This window comes from Tachyglossus aculeatus, chromosome 11, assembly GCF_015852505.1.
Source record: "Tachyglossus aculeatus isolate mTacAcu1 chromosome 11, mTacAcu1.pri, whole genome shotgun sequence".
In the NCBI taxonomy this organism is placed as follows: domain Eukaryota; kingdom Metazoa; phylum Chordata; class Mammalia; order Monotremata; family Tachyglossidae; genus Tachyglossus; species Tachyglossus aculeatus.
This window is the reverse complement of record NC_052076.1, coordinates 44,605,875-44,611,959: the sequence shown is the minus strand read 5'-3', so window position 1 is coordinate 44,611,959 and position 6,085 is coordinate 44,605,875. Positions and strand designations below refer to the sequence as shown.

Genomic DNA, 6,085 nt, shown 5'->3' with positions numbered 1-6,085 from the left:
GAAGTATCCCTATGTGATTCTGGGTACTCCCTCCCCCCATTTTCGGTCTAGTTTCCTCAATTTGTCATTAATACTAGTAGGGGAATGAAGGAGGCTTGAGCAGAAAAGTCAATTACCTAAACTAGTTTGGACTGAGATTTAGGCTGATAATTGAAAGTTTGGATTACTTGGTTTTGGCTAGCCTGGACAGGAGCCCTTCCCAAATTTGGCTCCAACATTTTTCCCCCTGATTATCTGAGCTAGCGATGGTTCTGATAATAATCATTCCTTCCCCTCTGGTATATTTTGCAAAAGACTTTGAACTCCTTGGGGAAAGATATGCTAGTATTATAGAGCAACTTAAAGTTACTCAATCATTCATTATTAGTTTTGGCTGTGGTTTGATAATAATGGCTTTTATTATCATTATTATTATTGTTAGTTTCTAGCTAACATGTTATGGTCTTTGGGTGCCAGAAATTTGCCTCAATTCCTCCAGTCCTCTCAAGAAGGAGGAATGAAGTAGCAAGATTGCAACCGGCTCAAAACAATGGGAATCTTGGATCAGATTTGGTCTGCTCGAACTCGGTTCTGCTTCGCCTCTTCTCTGCTATGGAAGTCTGATCAGCCATTCAAGGGAGCTTGTCTTCAACCCTGTCTCCCCTCGGTGACCCACTTTGTGCTCCTGAGCCATACTGGTGTCCACGTCACACCAGGGCCCACTGTAATATGCAGTCTAAATTCTGGAGAGGGGATTGAGAAGCAGCGTGGCTCAGTGGAAAGAGCCCAGGCTTTGGAGTCAGAGGTCATGGGTTCAAATCCCAGCTCCACTACTTGTCAGCCACATGACTTTGGGCAAGTCGCTAAACTCCTCTGTGCCTCAGTTCCCTCATCTGTAATGGGGATTACCGTCTTACCTCCTTCCCTTCCCCACAGCACCTGTGTATATGTTTGTACATATTTATTACTCTATTTATTTTACTTGTACATATCTATTCTATTTATTTTATTTTGTTTATATGTTTGGTTTTGTTCCCTGTCTCCCCCTTCTAGACTGTGAGCCCACTGCTGGGTAGGGACTGTCTCTATATGTTGCCAACTTGTACTTCCCAAGCGCTTAGTACAGTGCTCTGCACACAGTAAGCGCTCAATAAATACGATTGATTGATCGATTGATTAATTGATTAAGACTGTGAGCCCCCCGTGGAACAACCTGATCACCTTGTAACCTCCCCAGCACTTAGAACAGTGCTTTGCACATAGTAAGTGCTTAATAAATGCCATTGTTATTAGTATCACTATTATTATTGTCTGACTCTCCCACAGCCTCTTGGCCAAGAAGCAGGTAAGATGGGACCTAGGGGTTAGCCATGCCATAGTGCCTCCTGGAGATGAGAAGATGACTTCGAGAAGCAGCGTGGCTCAATGGAAAAGAGCACGGGCTTTGGAGTCAGAGGTCGTGGGTTCAAATTCCGGCTCCACCAATTGTCAGCTGTGTGACTTTGGGCAAGTCACACAGCTGACGTGGGACAACCTGATCACCTTGTAATCTCCCCAGCGCTTAGAACAGTGCTTTGCACATAGTAAGCACTTAATAAATGCCATTATTATTATTATTATTCTATCTTTACCATTCTCCCTCCCCCCTAGGTACACTTAAAGTTCTTTGGAAAATCCCTTCAATCCACCCTGGGGCCATTGCTGTCTGCCTGGTCTCACCACAGAACTCGCTGCAAACTTCAAGGAGTTGGAACTCCCTCAACCTCTCCACTGACTCCCAGATTTGGGATTTCAGCCAGCCTTGGTGAGCTGCCAGGTGACAAGCCAGGGAGTTGGATGCCCTGGAGCAGCAATGACTCGAACAGGCAAGGTGCCTGGGTCCCAGACTCCCCATTTCTGTGAGGGGGAGGGAGGGTTCCCTTTGTCTGGGCCCCAGGTTTGCTGTTATTAGAAGGTGGTGCCCTGATTGTCCCGTGTCGTCCCAGACACCTACATCTCTACCTCATTTCCCAAATAATGTGGGAGGCTTCAAAGGAGCTCAGGGATGGGCTGTGGCTTCCGGAGCAGATGGAAAAACAGCCCAACAGCTCGATGTCTCAGTCCTCCCCTGCACGCCCAAGTCCCACCAGCTGAAGCTTCAGCGGCGGAGATGGCCCTGGGTTCGATCCTGAAGGTAAGGGAAGCCCCTTTCCTGTTGAGGCCACTCAAAAATGTTTGCTGGGAGGGAGCTAGAATCAGCTGCTAAATATTACAAGGCAGCTGTTTCCTTTTCTGGGAGCCTGACGAAGGGCCAGTTGACCAAAGCCCATTGAGTTAGGGTCTAGATCCGTCCTTCCTGGGGCTCCTGAGCTCCTCTAGGACTGGGTTCCAGTCAGACTCAAGAAATCTGAGGTATTGAGGAGGCTCTCTGTAAGGGTTCAGGTCACTGTTCCGTCGAATGTCAGGGGCTTTTGTGGAAGGGCATCCCAGATGGAAACGGGGCTTTGAGATGCAGCGTGGCATGGGAGTCAACGGAGCTGGGTGCTAATCCCAGATGTGCCATGTGCTTACTGTGTGACCTTGGCCAAGTCACTTAACTTCTCTGCACCTCAGTTATCTGTAAAATGGAGATTGAGTGAGCCCCATGTGGGACAGGGACTGTGTCCAATCTCATTAGAGAAGCAGCGTGGCTTAGTGGAAAGAGCCCGGGCTTGGGAGTCAGAGGTTGTGGGTTCTAATCGTGGCTCCGCTACTTATCAGCTGCGTGACTTTGGGCAAGTCACTTGACTTCTCTGTGCCTCAGTTGCCTCATCTGTAAAATGGGGATTAAGTCTGTGAGCCCCACTTGGGACAACCTGATTACCTTGTATCTACCCCAGCGCTTAGAACGGTGCTTGGCACATAGTAAGCACTTAACAAATACCAACATTATTATTATTATTATTATTATTAACTTGTAACTACCCCAGCACTTTGAACTGTGCTTGTCACATAGTAAGTTCTTAACAAGTGCCATAGTTATTATTATTTTTAAAATTGTGTTTATTAAGTGCTTACAAAGACACTGCTCTAAGCAGTGGGGACAAATACAGGGACATCTATTTTTACATGATCCCTGGCCCAAGAGAGGTTCAGGTTCTAAGTATGCGTGTGAGCGTGTGGAGGGGGCGAGACAGACCCATAAAGCAAAAGAATATTGTGCAAACTCAATAAAAATGCCAACTGTAAAAGAAAAATTAGAGAGGACTGGAAGGGGAGGTTGTGGACTTCTCACTGCCATTGTGGAACTGGAGATGAATGATTTAAAACAATCAAAGGGGAAGTACCATCCTTGGAGGGGATGCTGCCTGCTCCTCATTTGTCTGACCTTTCCTCTCTTCCCTCAGGTGGGACTGTTGGTGACTGTCTGCTCTACCCTCAAGCCTATAAAGAAGAGCTAGGGCTGGCCCACGGGCTGCTATGAGCTCCATGATATGAAGGCCCCAGAGAGGGTTTGGAACCAGACAGGAGGCCGGAGTACCTCATGGAGAAAGATTCCTTCCGTCTACCTGGTGGAGGAGGTGGAAAGGCTAGAACGGCAGCAGAGGAAGAAGAGGAGACACGTGAAAGGAAATTGTCACAACTCTTTGCCACCGTTCCCTTCCAGTTACAACGTCCGCTCAACCTCCCCATGGACCTACAGGTAAAGATGTCTGGTAACTGGTAACCGGTAACCTTTCCAACGCCGGGACTGGTGGTATTGTACTTCCCAAGCGCCTTAGTACAGTGCTCTGCACGCAGTAAGCGCTCAATAAATACGACTGATGATGGTGGTAGATGAGCTTATCCCATCCTGGCACCTCATCTGTCTCCCTAGGGAATGCCCAGGTGCCGCTTTAATTGAGGGGCCACGGACTCTGTTCTAGGCGGGTTCTGACCAGGCTGAGACTAACTGGAGAGCTCCCTTGCAGCTCATACTTACTCTACTCCAGTTATGAATGCTGGTTTTGGAGTTGCTTTTGGTTTACAGTAGGGCTATGTTGTACATTTCCAAAGATTCCGAAGTACATTCCAAAGATGTGATGCCAATTTGTACTTCCCAAGCGCTTAGTACAGTGCTCTGCACATAGTAAGCGCTCAATAAATACGATTGATTGATTGATTGATTAAGTGTGGCTTGGTGGAAAGAGCCAGGGCTTAGGAGTCAGAAGTCATGGGTTCTAATCCCAGCTCCGCCACTTGTCAGCTATGTGACTTTGGGCAAGTCACTTAATCAATCAATCATATTTATTGAGCGCTTACTGTGTGAAGAGCACTGTACTAGGCGCTTGGGAAGTACAAGTTGGCAACATATAGAGACAGTCCCTACCCAACAGTGGGCTCACAGTCTAAAAGGGAGAGGCAGAGAACAAAACCAAACATACTAACAAAATAAAATAAATAGAATAGATATGTACAAGTAAAATAGAGTAATAAATATGTACAAACATTCTCTGTGCCTCAATTGCCTCCTCTTGTAAAATGGGGATTAAGACTGTGAGCCCCACGTGGGACAACCTGACAATCTTGTATCTATCCCAGTGCTTAGAACAGTGCTCGGCACTTAGTAAGTGCTTAATAAATACCATTATTATTATTATTATTATTAAAGCTAGGCTTTTGCAATTGCAAACTCCAGTGAATATGTATCCTGGGGATCTTCTTCTTCTCCTTTGTCAAGGCAGAAATCCAACTCTTGCGTGGAGTCCTTGAACCTGAGTTTAGCTTTGCTCTGCACTTCTTTTACTCCTCTTTCCAATCTAAATGGGAGATTTGGTCCAAACCCTAGAGGCACCCCCTGTCACATAATAATAATGGCAGAAAGCCAACTCTTGCATGGAGTCCTTGAACCTGAGTTTAACTTTGCTCTGCACTTCTTTAACTCCTCTTTCCAATCTAAATGGGAGATTTGGTTCAAACCCTAGAGGCACCCCCTGTCACATAATAATAATGGTGGTATTTGTTAAGCATTTACTATATGCTAAGTACCAAGTCCTGGGGTAGATACCAGAAATCAGATCACATAAAGTCCCTCTCCCACAGGGAGCTCACAGTCTGGGGTGGAAAGAGAACAGGAATTTTCATCCCCATTTTAGATGAGGAAACTGAGGCCCAAAGGAGTGAAGTGAGTTGCCTAAAGTCACACAGCAGGCAAGTGGCTGAGCTGGGATTAGAACCCAGGTCTTTGGACTCTCAGGCCCATAATCTTTCCATTAGGCCGTGCTTCTTCTCGGTCAGCAGACAATCAATGTACTCCCTGCCCTGCCTGTCCCTCCTCAAGCTCAGTGGAGCTCTCCCCTCCAGCCCTGTATTGCAGTTGTCAATGTAGCTTCCCCAGTGTTAATGCAGAATCAATGTGGATGAAGATCGCTACCCTCTGAGTGCCTCTTCTCTGGCTGCATCGATCCCTGGTCTAACCGGGAGACTTTGAGGATGAATTCTGTGCTCCTGGAGCAGAGTGTACTGGTTCTGCGGAGGAAGCCATGTCCCGCCAACCCCAGACTCACCTCCTATGAACTCGACCACATCACAGTGCCCGTGGGTTGCACCTGTTTAAAGCCAAGAATGGCCTATGCCTGAGGAGATGCCCCGACCTCTTTGCACAAGCTACGAGACCCTGTCGACTGTAGGTTGGGAGTCAGGGGAGGGGTGGGAGGAGGAGGAAGAAGAGGAGGAAAGTGTCTTTGCAGAGGAATGGAAATGACCATAATGGGTCATTCCAATTTACCGGTTCAAACGGGATGGACCTGGCTTGGGTGGATAGCGTGAGTACCTGATGACAGCTATTTGTCAGGCTCCATTTGATTGTACTAGTGTCAATAACTGAAAAGATGATTTGAAATGATTAATAAACGTAAAATAGACTGACTACACCCCAAAAGGTGAACTATCTATTCTTTATCTGAACGGTTGCTCTCACTGTCCTTGATGAATTCTGGAAAGCTACACTTAACCTCTCTCTCAACAAATCCTTGGCCTGACCTTGGTCTTTTCTAGTCTGGTTTACATCGTCCTTTCCTCTGGCCTCTCTGACTCCCCTTTCAGTCATTCCAAAATACCGACACCAGACTGTAAGCTCCTTGTGGAGACTATGTCTGATCTGCATGTA

General features: G+C 46.8%; 1 pseudogene; it reads left to right on the top strand.

Moving 5' to 3' along the window:
• Positions 1-2,023: 2,023 nt before the first annotated feature.
• Positions 2,024-5,586, top strand: LOC119934779 (annotated as a pseudogene).
• The last annotated feature ends 499 nt before the right edge of the window (positions 5,587-6,085 follow it).